A 21,430-nucleotide genomic window follows, 5' to 3' on the forward strand; every position below is an offset into this window, starting at 1 on the left:
CGGAGCGGGACGGGAGGTAGGCGGGGGCTGTTTTGGATGATCTGCGCGGTGTCTCGTCGGCGGTGTGGGGACTGAATTGAATTCGCTGGAGCGGTGGCGTCCAGCGCTTAGCTTGGCCGCTAGAAGCTGTGCCCGTGAGATCTGGATGGACTGATCATTGATCAAGCATGGGTGTAAACCTGACAAAACACCGCACTATCCTTATTTTCTCGAGTATGGATGGTTGCACAACGCCAACGAGTAGTAAGGCACTATCAAGGTAACAGAATGCTCTGCGTTGCGCTCAGTTTAAGTACCAGTGAGTTTATTGTAGTGATATGAGCAGCTGCTCCTATTCTTCATCATCGTCCTGTTCTCTGTCTCTGCAGCAAAACGTCCTATTAGAGATATGGAGCTATTTTTTATTAATGCATCGAAACATTAGGCTTCAAAGGCCACTGATTTTATACTTTAAACATAATTGCACGTTGGGGTTACTGGTATGATCGGATAACTCAAATTTGGTTCGACTCTTCTCTCTTCTCCGTATGGTTCGGTTTTTCTACGATTTGCCATATGGCATATCACTGGAGATGTGCCCCCACATGAAAAAGCCGGGGCGCCTGACGATGTCCAAGTCCATAATCTAAATTTTAGTCCCTATCATATTAAATATTTAGTTGTTAATTAGAAGTATTAAATATATATTAATTAGAAAACTAATTGCACAGATGTAGACTAATTTACGAGATGAATCTATGGAACCTAATTAGTCCATAATTTGACAATATGGTGCTATAGTAAACATATGCTAATGATAGATTAATTACTCTTAATAGATTTATCTTATAAATTAACCTCCATCTGTATAATTAGTTTTATAATTACCTCATATCTAATTCTCTTAATTAATATCCGAAGATTCGATGCGATAAAGATTAAACTTTACTCGCTAAACCAAACACCCCTCGGTCTCCAGGCCATTCCAACGAGATCCAAGACCAGCATCCGAAACATACTACACTGCAGCAACTGCCGTGCAAGTAGCAGGAGAAACGTATTTTTTTATTCCCCTTCTCCCAAAGACACAAGTGTTGTGCTCGTATACTTCTCCCCGTGTGCATGTGCCTCGAACGAATCCAGCAGAGTGTGGCAAAGCATGATCAGCTTGCACTTCGCGGTTCCATGTGTTCTGTTGAGCGCAAACTAACCAATTCAGAGTTGTTCGAGGAGCTTCTGGAACAAATTATTACTTCCTCCGATGAAGAATACATGATCTTTTTTTCTGACTAGGTTCGTAACCGTACGTTACCACGGGTAAAAATAACAACATCAAGCAATTTAGATTATGCCTCGGATTTAAATTCTTTGGATAAGACTGGAACATTATGCTACGGAAAAAAATCATGTCATCGCAGTATGTTGATCCCTTGCCCAATTAAGAAATTTGTATTTATACCTCATGGTTGAGCATGAAAACAATATCCTTGGTACAACAATCTATGAGATACATTGCTTCCAAAACCATAAACAAACTGTGTATATGAATACAATATTTTTTAATCAATTTGATTGACTTTTATGCAAGCATCAAGTCAACCTACTTTCATGTTACAATTAAAAGGCATTATAGTCATTGTAACATGTTTCTTCCCCCCATCGATTTTGAACCTTTGTGGTTCTGGAAGTTTCATATCGGACAAAGTATCATGCTTCTTCTTCCTTCCATCAATTGACTTCCCTTCTTCATTCTTCTTCGTCCCATTACCGTGAGTCCTTCCATCAATTGACTTCCCTTCTTCATTCTTCTTCGTCCCATTACCGTGAGTCCTAGAAATCCATGCCAGATCAGATATTATCATTAGCCCGTCAGGTGGAATGCCATCAACCCAACTCCCGAGTACAACCAATTTGACATCAGAAAGATTTGACATCTAATAAAAAAATTCCGTCAGCTCAACTCTTTGATCCAACCAATTTGACAACACATCCCGCGACCATTAGTCAAAACATTTTTATTTGCAGTGGAGTTATATAGTATAAGGGCGGGCCTGGTGCAGCGGTAGAGCCTACCGTCCGTAACCGGAAGGTCCCGGGTTCGAGCCCCAGCCTCTGCACATTTGTGCGGGAAAGGCTTGGCGCTTTAAAAAAAACAACCCTTCCCAAGACCCCGCGCAGTGCGGGAAGCCTACGGCACTGGGTACGCCCTTTGGAGTTATATAGTATCACTTTAAGAAGCATTTGAAACCGAGCACAGAACTACGTAGAGATCATGGTTTTAGGTTCTGACCCCAAATGCTTCTTGGGGATGTATTGACTAATAAAAATTCAAACCTGGGACTTGGGGTCGAACCACTCGCAGAGCTAGGACAAACCCAGCAAACGGAGATGGGAGAAGAGGATCAGGACTGCACCTCCCGATGGCAGCCGTGCTGAGGGGCGCCTCCTCAGCCGGCACTATGGCTAAAATTTTGACAAATTTGGCAAATTTTTTATTTAGACATGCAGCAGGCTTATCAGTTTATAAAATAGGGTAGCTTCACAGGATATAACACAACGTGATATGACAGACATCTAAATCCACATTTGATAATGCAAGGATATGGGAACGTAGCAACAATTAAACCATAACTACTGAACAAAAATGCTTTATTCATGCTTACAGTTTACTCCCTTATATTTCGGCTCAAGTAATGGACCCCTGTACTGTTACCTTCTTGACACGGGGAACCAAGAAAGGAATAATGAAAACGGCATAAGCATGGTCAAGAAACAAAGATATCTCCACAAAGAGTTTCACCCGAGTAAAAAGAAGGTAGCAGTGGAAATATAGCCTCTTTAATCTTGTCTGTGACAGTTTCCATGACTGAATTCCTTATCAAGTGTCAACCAAAGAAGAAAATTAGTACACTTCCAGTCAATAGATCTGCATCCTTGTGACACACATTTGAACATACATGCTGATACTTTGAGATGTGCAAAATGAAAAGAAGAGATACACCACAGAGGAGGAATGGTTTTCCTTCCAGTATGCAGGATATAGCAGCTGTCTCTACAGGCTCACAAACTTTGCCTTGTAATCAGGAACATGAACTATGATCCATGCCAATGATGCATCCCAATAAGAGAAAAATAGGACTTTAATGTGTGTGAAAAAATGAAGAAGCATTTCTAGGACCTTGTTCTCCTTCTACACAATCTGGTATGAAAAATAAATAGAAACTGAGCCACATGTTAATGTGGTCTCTTTTTAATTCTACCACAAATCTGTAATCCTAACAAATTCAGACATGACAACTAAAAATATAATACCATATTTTGATTCTCCAAATAAGTATGAAAGTATAAGATGAGATCAAAAGGGAGAATGTTAGGATTGATCTCATCTGACACGGTCCAATGATCGTGTCGGACTCTTTGATCGCGCCCTAATCGGGGGCGCTCAACCAAACATGGTTGGCGGGCTCCCGTGCTATAAAGGGGAAATGGGGCACACAGGGCCCAAGGTTAACCTGAACAGACAACCCTAGAGGACCCGATCTCCTCCGTGCTGAAGCGACAGGAAGCCCGCCATCACTACACCGACCACCTCCACCGCCTTTTTGACCTCTACGTCGAATACGCTGCCGGCCTCTGCACCATGCCGCCAGCGCCGCCGTCTCCTGCAACCTCAACTCCGCTGTCGTTACCGCCATGGCCGACACCAACCCTAAGCCCGACGGTCTCTCTCTCCCTCACTTCCCTTCTTCCTCTCGATGTAACCTCAGATGTAAACCATGCCGTTGTTTATTCAAGTTCATGTTTTAACCCTAACACTCTGATCTACTCCTAGATGATCCTAGATTTCTATCTTACTGGACCGCCGGCTACTCCACTAAATGACTGGAGCGTGGATGTTAGCGATCCGAATCATCACTGTGCCTGGGGAGGTAGATGCACCTGTGAATTTCCTTCTGTCAGCATGCCGAATCATCTTCTCAGAATCTCATATATGAATGCATGATTGTCCTGTGATTAGTCATTGCGTCGATAAGGAGCAGCTGGAACAAAAAGATCAATGTCGCAAGCCACAAGCCAGCATACATTCGAGTTAAGGACCGAAATAAAATAGCGCATCCGAGTCATATAAGTTAGTACAATAACAGATCATTTGTTCTGCGAGATCCGTGTTGTGTGGTTGTGTTCATTAGTTTTGGTAATCAAATGCTTTGCATCAGTAATAATTTGAAAATTGATAAAGTATTGTTCTTTAGATAGATTAATATGCGTAACATACAATACAAGTCAGCGGCAGCAGCGCCATCCGCCCCCCGCCAGCAGCATACGTATGGGCCAACTTCCATGGATTATCTTCCCCCATTAGCCCTAAAAAACTTAGTTTTCATTCACGTGCTCACTACATATAGTGCGCGTATATCATATTTTTGCGAATAATATTTAGAATTGTTCTATTTGAATATATATATAGAAAAAATCCTTTTTATATATATATATCATCTGTAGCAACGTACGGATATAGTTGTTAGTCATAATAGTAAGGTAGACACTTCAGGTTGGCCGGTCGTAGTTTAGTAACCTTTTACGGCCGTACTGCTCATCCAGATCTTATCCTCTCCGTACAGTAACCCTCGTCTTTCTCGTGGAGTTAGCTGTCGTAACTTTTCCATTACAAATATATATTTACATCTTTTCATCACTCACGTCAACCCATGCAACCAATGTTAAAATTTTAAAAAGTTGTAGCTCTTGAACCGGGCATCAAACTCAAATTCCGATTTCACAGTTATGTTTCTTTCAACAACACCTTCAAAATAAGATCCTACTTGTATATGCTTTGACTATGGTTTTCAAAGAGACATAATTTGCTTATGTAGAATATAAAAGTGCTAAACCAAATTAGTTAAAATGCTCAATTGGTTTGCCAAAATGACCTATTCTTAAATATGCATGAAACATCCACCTACCACAAGATAATTGTTTACCCTCTTCTCTGATCATACCATCCAATTTATCTTCGCAATATCATCACAAATATCATGTTAGTTCATGGTGATTGAAGCAATCTTTTGTAAAGTCATAAGCAACTTTTTTAATGTGGTAAGCAAATTATAATGCACTGAAAAGTATTTTCTCACACTAGAAAAATATTACTAAAAATATTGATATGAGATCTTATTTTGAAGCTCTTGATGAAACAAGCGCAATGGCACAACCGGATTTTGATTTGGATGCTCGATTTTAAAACTACAGCTTTTTTAGTTTTCAAAATCAAGTGCATGCATTGATGTCATTGATCTTCTTTCCTCTCCATGCATGCATGTGTTTCCTTTTTATTCTCCTCCTCCGCAGGTGTCCCTTGACCGCCACGCCCACCGAGGGATACCCCTGAGGTGGTGAGTTTGTAGGTAGGGTATCGCCGAAATCAGTAACTTAAGGTGCAAAGAAACACAAGATTTAGACAGGTTTGGGCCGCTGAGAGGGTAATACCCTACGTCCTGTATGGTTTGTATTGCCTTTGATGGTGATCAGGTGATCTCCTGGGTGGTTCCCCGGGTGATCTTTCCTGAGGGTTTACATGGAAGTCCTAGTCGGATACATACCCTAGAGTCTTACTCGAGTACTTTTCTGATAGTTTCCTACCGTATCCGACTAGTTTTACTACTATATGAGTAGTTCTACTAGGCTACGAGTAGTTACACAGATGTAGGGCGTGGGCCATGTCCTAACCCTTATCCTAGAAAAAGTATGCCACGTGTACAGTCCGGTGTACCCGGGTCTGGTAAGCCTCCTAGCTCTTCGTAGCCGAGTACTACAGGCGTCCGAGTACTTCTGAAAGTGTCTTCGAGTTCTCCTGAATTTTATTTTGAAAATATCCTCCGAGTACTTCCTTGGCTGCATCGAGGCTGTAAGGTGCTCATGCCCTGAATAGTTGTCTTCTTTTATATGGGGTGCGATTAAACTCGCACTCCATATGGAGTAGCCCCCGAGCCTTAGGTTGACTCGTAGAATCATGCTGAGGGTCAATTCAATCTTGAGTCTTCTGTCCTTATCTTCCAGCAGATTTGAAAAATAAGTTATTGATGACACGTGTCCCGCAGCCCCCGAGTCTTGAATCCAAATCTCCAAGTTTTGGAATAAATGATGTGAACCCGCTAGAGTTTGTTCCCGATCTTTTGGTGAGAGGGGATGGATAACTCGATTGGTGGATGGAGACGACGTTCACGGCCTGACTATAGCCTTCCAAGAATGCTGTGCCTTAGCAACCTATACACCACTTCCAATGGCTGCTGCGATCTTGTGGAGTGCAACAACCGACCACTAGGGCACTCGTCCTGCAAGGAATCGAAGAACAAACAAGAACGAGTAGAACAAGCAACTCAATTGCAAATATGGAGATAACAACCAATCTGAAATCACAAAGGTGGGGCTCTGAATCGAGTATAACGGATGGTCTAGCCGACACACGTGTCTATAAGCAAGTAGCAATGGCTAAACTTTCAATAAAACAAAACTCAATCTATTTGTGGTGGCTATGGAGATATTTGAGAGGGTAGAGGACAACCAGGACGTGGTGGAGGTCATCCCTAAACCCTAGAATGCGTCCCTGTTGGGCCCCACTTGATACACACCCCATCGGGCCAAAATCAGGTGACACAGCACCGTGGACAGAAAATGTGGCAGAACCAACCTGAATTACACCGGCTCAAGTACGCAAGTCCTCTCTCTCAAGGGCTCCAATCGTACTTCAAACGGTGTAACCCCTTGGCCTGTCGGGTAATGTCCCGATAAACCACCGAAAGCAGGATCAAACAAGGTACCTCGCACGAAGGTGAGTCCAGAGATACAATCGCCATCATATTTTACATCACAAGCACTTATATTACAAAAGTTTCCAGAATAGCATAAGTGCTAAACTGATAGGAATTATTACAAACCAGTTTAAAGATTCAAGTTGACGGCAGCGGAGTTTAAAGTACGACAACTGTACACGACGCCAGTATAGACATCATGCTAAGCCCTGGCATGACATCACTCGGTATGATCAGTGTTGGCCGGGGACGGGTCCCACTCCATGGACCAACCATCAGGCAAAGCATAGGGCCAAGGCATGGGGAGGGTAGAGTCTTCAGGGACATGACCTGAAATAAGATCATACTGCAAGGCTGAGTACTCTAATACTCAGCAAGGCTTATCCGGAATTAGGGTATACTTAGCCCATAACTAGACCATGAAGGCTTTGCAAAGGTTCTGGGTTTAGCTTTTGCTGAAAAGCAACAAAGAGTAGATCCTTAATTTTATATTTTAGCTTTCAATTTCTAGTTCCTTTAATCATTCTAGGTAAGCACCTATAACTACTCAAGCAAGGTAGAGCCTCTTTAAAGCACACCTCAGTATTACTCATCATAAGATTACTCTTATTACTTTATGTGGCAGAAGTATTAAGCAGTCTCAATCTCCGCAAGAAACGGACGATTCTGAATCGAATTTCAACCCTTGCAAGGTAAACCTAACTCACACGCTTGGAACACCAACAGGTCGTTCCGAAGCAACTGTTTGCCTTTCATTCCGGGTCGTGGAACGAAGCCACCACAAGTGACTGCAGGACCATACGCACATCCAATGTGCAGGACATACGTCTACAGCGTGACTGTATGACCGTATTCCCGTCTGCTCTGCAGAACGTACTCCCACACGTCGGTGCGTGTAAACATTAAATAAAAGTCGAGTGGTGGGGGACGAGTCCACTTGCCGGGCCGATTGGTTACTAGGCTTACCGCTTACCATATTTCACGGCATGTGGCTAGTACTTTCAAACGCTTAACTGCCACTACCACATACTGCGACCTTAACCAAATTCATCAACACAGACGGGGTATTATTCCTTTCCATAATACTACACGTAACCCCGTCCGTCATCCTTATAGTGATTACAGGATTGTAAACATCTAATTCCTATATCACGCGAGTGACCGGAAATCACTCGACTTCTACCGGTCCTATTAGCATGGCACTAGTCGGACTCAGGTTCTAATATTCAGTACATCGGTTCTTAGGAATATGCAACTATGGTTTCCAGATAACTCCTAAGAACTTAATGCACAAGTATACATATATAAATGTAGATTACAGTGTAAATAAAATAGTGGGTTTATGTCCGGGGCTTGCCTTCACTGGTGAGGCTGGGGTCAGAGACGTTAACAAATTCTTCCGAACTTGGGTTCGGGGCTTCAGTTAATTCTCCGACGACGTTTCCAAGGTCTTCAGAGATTTCCACTTCAGGTTCCGGGAGAATCTGATAGTCTTCATCGGCGAGAAGCGTCGAGTCTATATGTGATGTAAATAATGCAGTTTAGAAAATGCATGGACTTTTATTCTATTTCACAATAAAGTTGCAATCCAACTAAATTAACATTACATACTAGCAAACAACATAATTTCCCTTCACTAGGCAATCATTTATCAGGTATTAACCAATTTACCTAGTTACATTAAGTAAAATGGTTGGTTACGCTAAACATTTGTTATCGCCATAATTTGACTGGGCCAAGGGATGGGCCGAGAGCAACATGGGCTGAAGGAAAGCATGGTAACAGTCTGCAAATCGGCTTCTGTGCGAACGTGTTAAGGGCCAGAATGGCCGTGTATCTAAGGATAGTTTAAATATAGTAAGTTAGAGATTGTATCGTAATCAGCTAGGGTTAGTTAGAAAAGATCAAGTCTCCGGACTATAAATATATATCGTAAGATTCAATAAAACAATCAATCAAACATTCATAACAAACTCTCGGCGCATCGCCACCCCTTCCCCAAGAGCTTTCTCCAGGTAATCGACATGCTGCTCCGATCATGTTCTGCATGATCGGAGCAGCATTGTGTTTATTTGTTTATCTTTGTGTTTCTCATACTGAAGCATTTTTGATGGCGAGTAACACTAGTTATCTTAAACGATTATGATATTGCATTGGTTTTGAATAGTAAATTCATGTTCTGCTTGCTGTTCATAATCGTTTAGCTGCTCTTGTACGTGATCTCAGGTGCAAGGGCGGCGGCTTGCTCTGTTATTGCTTAGTAGATCTAATCTGTTATGGTAATTCTTTGTGTTACAAGGAATTGGTTTAACATCCGTATGATTAGGCCCTTCAAACGGGTTAAATATTCCGGCTGCATGTTTGGTGCCTGATGGTAACCTAACAAGGGATTGTTCCGGGAATCGACTTGTTAGTTGGTTTTTAGGCCTCTCTTCGGGTTAGCGTATTGTTATCTTTCATGTTCGTTAGGCTTAACTACGCGTAGGATGTTCCGGTCATACGGTGAAAACTTTTACCGTCGCAGATTGGATTAGCTTGGCAATTACAGAGCATGCTTTTATCTTTTCTATCAGATTCGTATAAAATGTTCACATGTTAAGTAGATCCGATCTGTTAAATGTGGCAATCGGCTTCTTATAGCCGATTCTGAAAGGTACCCGAAGGTCCGATCTAGTACAATGATTCCATCGGCTTCTTTAGCTGATCTCGGGGTCGTTGTAAGAGCCGATCACGGCTCAGACTAATGTTTGATATGGCTGTGCATGTAGGAAAATAGCTGACGAACGATTTCTACACCTTCCTGATCAGGTACAGGTCAAGTGGCACGCCTAGCACTTCACCAAGCCAGGGCGTGTGCCGGACTTCTGGGCCGTTGACCGAGGGACCGGGACCCACCAGCATTCCCGGAAGCCTCCCGGCTCCTCGTGTTGCATGTCGCTACTTGCCGGTGGGTTTTGACCGACAACACTTTCTGGCACGCCTGGTGGGACCTCATTGACCTCATCGACTACTTCATCGACTTCACCGATTACATCGACTACTGCGTCGACTAAATCGATTACTCCAGTGACTACTTCGACTACATCGACTACAATCAGCTGCATCATCTTCTTCGGCTTCATCGACTTCTGTTGTCAAGATGCCGGACGAGAACCTGATTACTTTTGAGGAGTTGTCCGATGAGCACAAGCAGAGGTATAATGAAATAAAAGCTGCTTTTGAAGCCGATCTCATCGGCTCGTTTGAAAGAACTCATCACCACGGCATCAGATGGAAGGGATTTTCATCTGAAGGGGCACTCGACGAAGTGGATCTGTCTACTCCTATGGAAGAACGTACGCGAGCTCTTCGCTAGGAAGTCAACTACATGGTGGCTCACTCATTACATCGACATTCTGAGAGTTTGGTGAACACCCTTGAGCGCGTTGCAGTGCGCGTGGTGCAGGAAATTATGAAACACCAGTACTCTCCAACAGGACCTGCTTTAGGGAGTCACAAAGGGGAGTTGCCTTCTCAATCCAGAACACTAGTGCCTTACGCATTTGCCGCCCCAGAGCAACAGAACTCTCCAGCATATGTCATATACAAGGTGGAAGGTAACCCTGCTGATCACCAATTCTTCAGTTAACCACCCAGGAGGTACCGCATGGATATGTTTGTGCGTATATACTAGATGGTGGTAACCCGGCGCAACCCACGCAGAGAGCAACTGGAGGAACATCTGCAGTCGATGCCAACAAACAGGCATGGCTGGCTACTTATGCAACAGGGTCGAGTCATGAAGGTACGCACTCGGCCCTAGGAGTTCATACAGTGGATCAAATTAGTGCCATTTTGAGAGATCAATTTGGCATTCTCCCAAGAAGGCGAGCGATCGGCTACACCAAGCCGTATCCAAGTGACTACGACCTGATTCCTCTACCGCCTAAGTATCAGCTACCTGAGTTCACCAAGTTCAGCGGAGCAGAAGGATCCAGCTCCATAGAGCATGTGAGCCGATATCTGGCTCAGCAGGGGATGATTTCGGTGTCGGATCCATTGCGGGTGAGGTTTTTCTCGCAGTCTCTCACAGGGCTGGCTTTTGGATGGTACACATCACTGGGTCCTGATTCTATCCGCACTTGGAAGCAGCTAGAGGAACAGTTCCATATACAATATCATTCAGAAGTTGCAGAAGCTAGGATTGCTGATTTGGCACAGGTCCGCCAGAAGCGAGGAGAAACAGTGGCGGAGTACATCCAGGGTTTCAGAGAAGTCAAGAATCGATGCTACTCGATTCGAATTTCGGAAAAAGAGGCAGTCGAGTTGGCGACTTTGGGATTGGTAAAGCCGGTCAAAGATTCGGTTTTCCAGCTGGAGTTCAACTCTTTGGCACATCTGGTGCAAAAGATGATGGTATACGAGCAGCGTCACCCAGAATTATACCAAGACAAGTTCAAACGTCAAGTAGTAATGGTTGACGCTGAAGACTCCGAATACTCTGAGGATGACCAAGAGATCGCAGTTGTGGAGTGGGCACGGGGGGCAAAGCCCGTGCCCTGCAAGTGGGTGAAACAACAGGGCTCTCTGAAAGGTTTTGATTTTGATGTAAGCAAAGTCGAGCAGATATTCGGCTTACTCTTGAAGGAAAAGCAGCTGAAGTTCCCTGAAGGTTTCAAGATCCCAACAGCTCAGGAGCTCCAGGGGAGGTCATACTATAAGTAGCATAACTCTTTCACTCACGGTACCAATGACTGCAAGGAACTCCGGCGACAGATACAACCGGCCATTGAGCAAGGCCGATTAATCTTGGGGCAGTACGCCATGAAGGTCGATACTCAACCGTTCCCGAATGTAAACATGGTAGAAGGGTACGACCGGTCAACATGTCGTCAGCTGGATTTCACGCTCGGTATCAACATGGCAGGGCATACATCACGTCAGCATACAAGGAGGCAAGAGGCCGATTCTCGCGATCGGCCCCAAAAACAAGAAAAAGACTATATCATCGAAGAACAGGTCAGGCACGTCAGGAATCAATGACCGGTTTCCTCTCATCTTCTGAGAAAATACCAGTATTAGTATCAACAGCGTCTCCAATGTGAGACTGAAGAAGAAGAGTACGAGCAACGCACTAGGAAATGCTTCAGGAAGCGAGAGGATACACGAGATCATTGGCATTGCCCGTTCTTCAAATACTGTTGGGATTCTGGTATGAAAAGACCACCTACCCTTGAGGATTGCCCAGAATGCAATTCTCAGAAGCAACATACAAGAAGCGCCTCAGTTTTTCAGTGTTTGGGACCAGGGCAGCCCCGCCATGGATAGGCTGAGTCAACACGTGCGGGGGGAAGTTCAGAAGATGAGGAAGATAAGTATCACCGACCACGCTGGTGTCCTGACGGGCTCAACCGGTCCCAGAAGCGGAGGGTACAGCGGCTGCACAACCTAGAAGAAGCCGAGGCCCAATACTTGGAAACATTAAGGAAAGAGCGGCCAGATTTGGCGGAAAAGGTCCACAACCCTCGAAAAGCAGAGAGTTCTTCCAAGAAGGTATGGCGACCCAAGAAGTCGAAAGCCGATGTGAAGACATCGGCTGATGCACACATGGTGTTTGTTCTCCCTGTAGAGTTTCATGCACCAAGACATTAGGAGGTGCCAGTGGCTCAGCTTGACTTGGGGCCACGACCAGTCATATTCGAGAAGCCCCGAGAAAAGAATTGCAGGCACCTGAAGGCTTTATATCTCAAGGGGTACATAAACGGCCAGCCTGTCAGCAGGATGCTAGTCGATACAGGAGCAGCGGTTAATATAATGCCGTATTCAGTGCTGCTCAAGTTGGGGCATTCTATTGGGGACTTGATCAAAACCAACATCACGCTAAGTGACTTTAACGGACAAACTTCTGAGGCGCAAGGAGTCCTCAGCGTGGATTTGACGGTAGGAGGTAAAACCGTCCCTACGTCATTTTTTGTGGTCAACAGCAAGGGCTCATACACTGTTCTGCTTGGGAGAGATTGGATCCATACCAATTGTTGTATCCCTTCTACAATGCACCAGTGTCTGATTCAATGGGACGGAGATGAAGTAGAAGTGATCCACGCGGACAATTCTGTTGAAGTGTCACATGCCACCATGAGTGTCTGGGACGCGGAGGACCAGGAGCCGATCTTAGGGATTAGCTTGGAGGGCTGCGACCGCGTGGAAGCTACAAAAAACGGGGTGAGGCTGGTCTTATCCACTGGCCTTACGGAGTAGATGGGAAAGTAACAGGAAAGGCCGATCCCTGCGATCGGCCCCCAAAAAATAGAATCGAGTTGTTTTTATCATCCATGTTACATTGTTATAATGATCGCAATGAGACCCGCTCGAGCAGCCGGCCATGTGATTGTAAGATAATACACATTAATGCAACGAACAAGTCGGCCGATCCTTGCGATCGGCCAAATCCTTCTGCTTCATATTCATTGTTTATTTGCAGTATCGACTTGATGGATGAAGGGAAGCTTGGATACGGGTTTACATCTGCTGACGAGCTGGAAGAAGTCGATATTGGTCCTGGGGATAAGCCACGGCCAACATTTATCAGCAAAAAGTTAAATCCAGAGTTGTAAGAGGCGATGATAATACTGCTGAGAGAATATACGGACTGTTTTGCCTGGGATTACACGGAGATGCCCGGGTTGGATAGAAGTATTGTTGAGCATCGTCTCCCTCTTAAGCCAGGATTTCGGCCGTTCCAGCAATGAGCACGGCAAATGAAGGCCGAAGTCCTAGAAGAAGTCAAGAAAGAAGTTAAAAAGATGATAGTAGCAGGCTTCATCAGGCCATGCAGGTATGCTGAATGGATTTCCAGTATTGTGCCTGTACAGAAGAAGGACGGCCGATGGAGAGTATGTGTAGACTTCAAAGATCTTAACAGAGCTACACCAAAAGATGAGTATCCGATGCCAGTTGCGGAAACATTGATTAATGCGGCTGCTGGTCATAAGATGTTGAGTTTTATGGATGGCAATGCTGGTTATAACCAGATTTTTATGGCTTCAAAAGATATTCATAAGACTGCATTCAGAGTACCAGGTGCAGTGGGATTATTCAAGTACGTGGTCATGACTTTTGGGCTCAAAAATGCTGGTGCTACATATCAACGGGCCATGAACTATATGTTTCATGATTTGATCGGCAAGCTGGTGGAGATCTATATTGATGACGTTGTGGTGAAATCTGCATCGGCTGAGGGACATTTAAGAGATCTACAACGAGTTTTGGAATGAACTAGGAAGTTTGGGCTTAGAATGAATCCAAATAAGTGTGCTTTTGGTGTGTCGGCCGGTCAGTTCCTGGGTTTTCTGGTTCATGAACGAGGAATTGAGATCGGCCTAAAAAGTCAAGAAGCTGTAAAAACAATGGTGCCACCTACTACAAAGAAGGAACTCCAACAACTCATTAGCAAGATCAATTTTGTGAGGATATTCATTTCCAATCTGTCAGGAAGAATTGAGCCATTCATGGAGTTGGTAAAAATTAAAGCCAATGATGAGTTCTGCTGGGGGGCAGAGCAGCAACAGGCATTTGAAGATATCAAAGAATATTTATCCAAACCGCCTGTGTTAGTCCCACCCCAGCAGGGTAAGCCATTCTATGTTTATCTGTCAGTAGGTGACACTTCCATTGCTTCGGTCATCATACAAGTGCAGGATGGCAAGGAGAGAGTTATTTTTTTATCTCAGCAGGAGGATGCTAGATGCAGAGACAAGATACCCTAAAATTGAGAAACTATACCTTTGTCTATTCTTTACCTGTACGAAGCTCCGCCACATCCTGCTTTCTGCCGAGACAATTGTCATCTGCAAAACAGATGTTATCAAGCATATGTTGTCGGCCCTGGTGTTGAAAGGCCAACTTGGTAAATAGATGTTCGCTCTGTCAGAATTTGATATCCGGTACCAGCCTGCGAAAGCAGTCAAAGGGCAGGCGCTGGTTGACCTCGTTGCGGAAAGGACCAGCTCAGACATAGCGGCGCTTTCCATCCGCGCATGGGCAATGTATTTTGATGGGTCGGTCTGTGGATATGGTTCTGGCATAGGTATCTTGCTCGTCTCGCCTCGGGGGGCAACATATTCCTTTTCAATAAGATTGCCAACACCTTGCACCAGTAATCTAGCCGAGTATGAAGCGGTGCACAAAGGTATGGAGTTACTTCTCGAAGCTGGAGCAAAAGCAGTAGAAGTTTTTGGGGATTCAAAACTGGTCATCTCTCAGCTCACAGAGACATACCGATGTGAGAGCGAGTTGTTGTTTCCCTTGTGGAGACAATGCCAGGAGCTAGTGGCTCAGTTCAGATATATAAATTTCTACTGGATACCAAGGGTATAAAATTCTGAGGCCAATGATCTTGCCCAGATGGCTTCAGGTTACAAGGACACAGCGGATGGAGCCGATTTTCCAATAAATCTGCTGGATTAAGGGGATTGGAGAGCCGATATCTTCAATTACTTGAAGGATCCGGCTCGGGGGGCACCTAAGAAGATACGTTACAGAGCTATGAAGTACGTCCTGATAGGGGACGACTTGTTCTACAGGACTCTAGAAGGGCTACTGCTCAAGTGCTTGGGGCCGATTGAATCCAATCGGCTTCTACATGAAGTCCATGAGGGTACGTGTGGTACTCATCAATCAGCCCACAAGATGAAGTGGTTGATCAGGCGCTCGGGATATTATTGGCCTGATATGCTGGAAGATTGCTTCAAGTATTATAAAGGATGCCAGGCCTGTGAGAGGTTTGGAAAGATACAAATAGTACCAGCGTCAGTAATGAACCCTATCATCAAACCTTGGCCGTTCAGGGGCTGGGGCATGGACATGATTGGTAAGATTAATCCTCCATCAAGTAAAGGCCATCAGTTTATTTTGGCCATCATAGATTATTTCACCAAATGGGTAGAGGCTGTGCCTATGAAGTTAGTAACATCGAGGGACGTCATCAATTTCGTCAAAGAACACGTTATTCATAGGTTTGGGATCCCTCAGACCATTACAACAGATGGAGGGTCAGTGTTTATATCTGATGAATTCAAAAAGTTCGTTACCGACATGGGGATTAAATTAATCAGGTCATCTCCGTACTACGCTCAAGCAAACGGACAAGCCGAAGCGTCTAATTAGAGCCTGATCAAGTTGATCAAAAGGAAGATTGATGAACATCCACGGTGTTGGCATGAAGTATTATCAGAAGTGTTATGGGCTTATCGTGTTTCATGCCATGGGGCAACAAGAACTTCACCATATCATTTAGTATATGGGCAGGAGGCCGTATTGCCATGGGAAATTATGGCCGGATCAAGACGGATAGAGTTTCAGAATGAGTTGACTGCTGAAGAATATGCAGCACTAATGAGCGACAATGTGGAAGACATTACAGAACTCAGGCTTTGGTCACTGGAAAAGATCAAGGAAAATAAGGCCAGGGTAGCCTGCGCGTAAAACAAGAAGCTTAAACCGAAGGAATTCCAAGTTGGGGATTTAGTGTGGGAAGCGGTGTTACCATTGGGGACTAAGGATGCGGCATATGGTAAATGGTCTCCGAATTGGCATGGGCCTTATAGGGTTGATCAAGCTCTACCAGGGAATGCATACATACTTGAAGAATTGGATGGAGAGTAAAATTTCCAGTAGCCGTCAATGGCCAACATCTCAAGAAATATTTCCCGAGCATGTGGGAAGACGAGTGATGAAGCCGGTGTAATGCATCAGGCTATGGATCAACCCAATCAGGGTATTTGTGAGGGAAGCCGATGTGATACATCGGGCTACAAGTGGATATAGTCGAGTACTTTGTGGCACCTCAAGTTGGTCTGATCGGGTACCTTGTGATATATCAGGCTACAAGTCAGCATCTATCGGGTACTTTAGAAGCCGATGCAATGTATCAGGCTGTAAGGTGGAATGTGATGAACAAGCCAGATCTGTAAAGATAGGACAGTGCAGGTTCGCGCCTGGAACTAGAGATTGAACAGCCAATGTCAAGCCATCGACTTTAGAAGCAATAATCAGGAACTACAAGTCCCGGACTTCAATAACAAGCAAAGAAGTCGATTGCAGGTGTCTTACCAAGGTCGGCAATAATGGATTCTGTAGCCCGACTTAAATCAGGAAGAGTTGGACAAATCGCATTGGCACATGGCCAGATACGGATGGATTCTGGCAGAATACTCTTGTTATTGGTGAGATTATTTGAGGGGTACTCGAGTTCTTGAGATTCAGTATAAGAAAAGCCTAGGATTGGATCGGGCAATTCAAGGAGGAAGGCCGATGCGATGCCATCGGACTTTAGGAGATTGGATTTACAGACACTTGCTTGCTGAAATAGAAGGATTCATTTACAAGAGATTATTACAAAAGAAGCCGATCTACCGGCTTTGCGCACAATAGCAGAAGATCCTATGAACTACCACCAGTGGGTCCCTAAGGACTTCCGGCGCTTGTACGGTGGGGATGCGCTGGAGTCGTCATTGCTGTCGCCATCGCCGCCGCCGGTGTTGCTACTATTCCCGTCATCGCTGCTATGACTGGCATCGTCGCTGGCGTCCCCGTCGTCCTCTGAAGTCGATGAACCACCGCACAGGAACCCTCCTGTTGTCGAGTCGTCGTCTGTGGAAATGTCTTGGGCATCTAATTCCGAGGAAGAGAAGAAGTCATCATCCCAGGAGTTGTCGTCGCCTTCGTCCAGACCCCATGAAGGAGAATCTGGAGGTCCTCATCGTTGGTCAAGGACTCATTGTCCTCTGACCAAGTGCTAAAGTCCCACTCCTCCGCGTCCCAATGCAGAGGAGCGAGAGCCTCGTACGAAGCTATTGGATCGAACTCCAGCATCGCCTCCCTGGAGGTTTCAGAGTCAGGAGAAGTGATGGAGATTATGGAAGAAGATGAAGGGGAATTGGAGGAGACAGAGGAAGAGGAAACCATTGTCAGGGGATGCAGAGAGTGCTAGTGTGGCTAATGCACGGGGAGAGAAGATGGATAGAAATAAATCCACCGATGACAGTTTATAAAGGCAGAGATGGAAGGCGAAGCAGCGTTATCGCGATTCCCAAGGGAGAAGTCGGAGGGTCACATCCGATGGTATTGGAAGGCAGTGCGCGTGTACAGGCCTTGGAAGTCGAAGGGCCGCGTCGAATGGCATTGGGAGCTGTATGTGCGTGCACAAGTTTGAGAAGTCGAAGAGGCGATGGTTTCGGAATTATCATTGCCAAAACCAGGGGGGCATGTGTTATCGCCATAATTTGACTAGGCCAAGGGATGGGCTGAGAGCAACATGGGCTGAAGGAAAGCATGGTAACAGTCTGCAAATCGGCTTCTGTGTGAACGTGTTAAGGGCCAGAATGGCCGTGTATCTAAGGATAGTTTAAATATAGTAAGTTAGAGATTGTATCGTAATCAGCTAGGGTTAGTTAGAAAAGATCAAGTCTCCAGACTATAAATATGTATCGTGAGATTCAATAAAACAATCAATCAAACATTCACAAAAACTCTCGGCGCATCGCCACCCCTTCCCCAAGGGCTTTCTCAAGGTAATCGACATGCTACTCCGATCATGTTCTGCATGATCGGAGCAGCGTTGTGTTTATCTGTTTATCTTTGTGTTTCTCGTACTGAAGCGTTTTTGATGGCGAGTAACACTAGTTATCTTAAACGATTATGATTTTGCATTGGTTTTGAATAGTAAATTCATGTTCTGCTTGCTGTTCATAATCGTTTAGCTGCTCTTGTACGTGATCTCAGGTGCAAGGGCGGTGCCTTGCTCTGTTATTGCTTAGTAGATCTAATCTGTTATGGTAGTTCTTTGTGTTACAAGAAATTGGTTTATCATCCGTATGATTAGGCCCTTCAAACAGGTTAAATGTTCCGGCTGCATGTTTGGTGCCTGATGGTAACCTAACGAGGGATTGTTCCGGGAATGAAAGTGCATCTAGGCCTAAAGACCTATTTTGGTGATGAATAACAACCTAAATGAGTAACTAATGTTTCAATTGAGTATAATGAGCGGGGGTCAAAGAAACCAAAAAGGAGAAAAGAAAAGGAGTGAATCCCGACGATTATTCAAATTTGGAGAACGGCACCGGATCAAGAAAAGTGTTGCAAGCGGAGAAAATTCTTTGTTTTATGTTTTCTTGAGTTTAGGTATACTGTACTATCAAGGGGGATGTGGAAAGTGTGTGGAAGATCACCAATAAAATCAAATCCGGAGTGTAAGCCTTGATGCAATTTATGCAAATCCGAGGGTTCCTGGCGGACAGTCCGCCGGTGTAACGCCCTAATGTAATTTTCCCAAACTTTAATGAATTTATTTTGGCCTAAATAAAATTTCCAGGGCTTTCTCTTATTTATCTTGCATTTAAAGAAATTTAATCACATAAGCAAATAAAATTTATTATAAGGTCAACATGTTTGTGCATTCATGCTGGAACATTGTCTTCCTTGTGTTGAGTTTATAGGGTTTGAATTCGAATTTATTTGAATTCAAATAAGTTCTGTTTGAAGAGTTTGAGTATAGAAAAGAAAAAGGAAAGGAGAAGAAAGAAGGCAGCCCAACCCAGCAGCCTAGCCTGCCCTTTCTCCTCCTCCCTCCTGGGCCGGCCCTCTCCCCTGGCAGCCCATCTCCTCTTTTCCCCTTCTCCCCGCATGGGCCACGCCTGGCCCAGTTTCCCTCCTGTCCCCCAGCCCGAGCGCGCCTCCCCTCTCTCTCTCCCGCTGACCGGCTGTCCTCACCTGTCAGCTCCTCCGTCCTTCCCCTTTCCCCCTTTCTTCTCCGGCGCGCAACGCCACTCCCGAAATCTCCGGCTAGCCGCGATCCAGCTCGGGCCCGCACGCCAATGTGACCCCGCCGCCCTACAAAAGAGGCCCTTTATCACCCCGTGCCCTAACCCTAGCCCTGCAACACCTCGGAGACCCGTCAGCGCCGCCACCCATTTGCTCCGCCGCGCCGGCCCCTCTGCGTCACCGTCGAGCCATCGTTAAGCTGCAACCCCGACCTCGATAGGCCCTGCGCCCGCTCCGCCGCATCGCCTGGAAGCTTCCCGAGCCCAGCATTTGTGCCCCGAGCCTCTGCATCATCGGAAATTCGCGAAGGAGCCGCCGCCGGTGAGCTGTACCACCGCCTCAATTTCTTCGCTGCCGGCACGTCTCGGGCTGCCTTAACCCCCTGGTCACCTCCGCAGGGACTTCCCAGACCGATCCGCGTGACCAAGGGACCCCGAGCCCCTCTGCTGCAGCCTGTCCGCGAGCGCCGCCATACTTCCTCCGCCCGGCCATCGTCGACGTGTACCCTGCACGGCAGCTCCGGCCACCGCAAGCCTCTGGTGAGCATCACATCAACCCCCGAGGCTTATGCGCTAGCTGTCGTAGCTTTTGGCTGGCCATAGCATCCGGAACGCGCGCACGCTGGCGTTGTCCACCGCCCCGAGCCGCCCTCGCCATCGTAATGCCCTAACCGTGCCCTAATCCACCACCACAAGTGCCCAGATGGGTTCGCCGTGCCAAGCCCTAGCTCCCGGGCCTGATCTCGTCCAAATCCGAGCCCGGACGGCCAAGATAGGCCAAGTCCGGTGAGTTGCAGCCGTGCGCCACTGCGGAAGCCGCCTCCGGCGAGCAATCGCCGCCGCCGGACCCCCGATCCCCGCCCCCTTTGATTCATACCGCTAGATCCCGATCCAACGCTCCTAATTAGAACGTACCGGTTCGGCCTGCCAGATTTGCTAAAGAGCCCCTGCGCTTTTCAAAAATCAACCCGCAGTCCTATGTCATTCAAAAGTATTTGCAGATCAGCCCCGTTTTTAGTGGTTAGACCCTTGGATTCTTTAGAAATAGAACCCACAGTCCAGTCCCAGTAGTTTTGCTTGTTAGACCCTACGTCTAGCCTTTAATTATGTTTAGGTCCCTGGATTTTGCCAGAACCCCTTGGAAGTTCTGTGTTTCTCGCAGAGAAGCCCTTGGACCTTGTTTTAACCCTAGATTTCGCGTCTTAGCTCCGTTTTAGGTGATTCTCGCACTCACGCGATTGTTGTAATGCGTAGAATAGCTCTAGACTAGTTTTGTGTGCTGTTTTCTTGTATTGGTGTACTGTTTCTTATAGTTTGCTATTGTTTGCATGTGTGTGCATGTGTGGACCATGTATTGCTGTTGCAATCGTGAGTAGACGTCGAGCCACCGGAGCAGTACCAGGAGCCGTCATCTTCTGAGCAGTTTGAGTAGCAGCAGGAGAATTTCGAGGAAAAAAGTATAACATGAATATCTTATCACTTTTAAATACAATTTCATACTGCATTTTAATTCTGTATGCCTATAAGGATTTCCTAGCCACTTTATCCTTTATATATACCTTGGGTTGCATTTTGGTTAGTTGTGCTAGGTGCTGCGCTCTCACCCATCTCGGTCCTTTTTAATTAATTTGATTAATGGTTATATGCAACTTAATTCTGAGAGTGGCCCTCTGTGCTGTGTGCTTGAGCGGCTCACGTCTCCTTAAAATATGTTTTTGTTAGAAACATGGTTTAGGGGGCCAGCACGGTGCTTAGTGCTTGGTTGGCCACTCTCCATAAGGACCGGTTCATAAAGCGACAACCTGGGACAACCGCGCAACCACAAGACTGGAATGGGACAGTCTT

This window comes from Panicum hallii, chromosome 8 (genome assembly GCF_002211085.1).
Source record: "Panicum hallii strain FIL2 chromosome 8, PHallii_v3.1, whole genome shotgun sequence".
Lineage (NCBI taxonomy): Eukaryota > Viridiplantae > Streptophyta > Magnoliopsida > Poales > Poaceae > Panicum > Panicum hallii.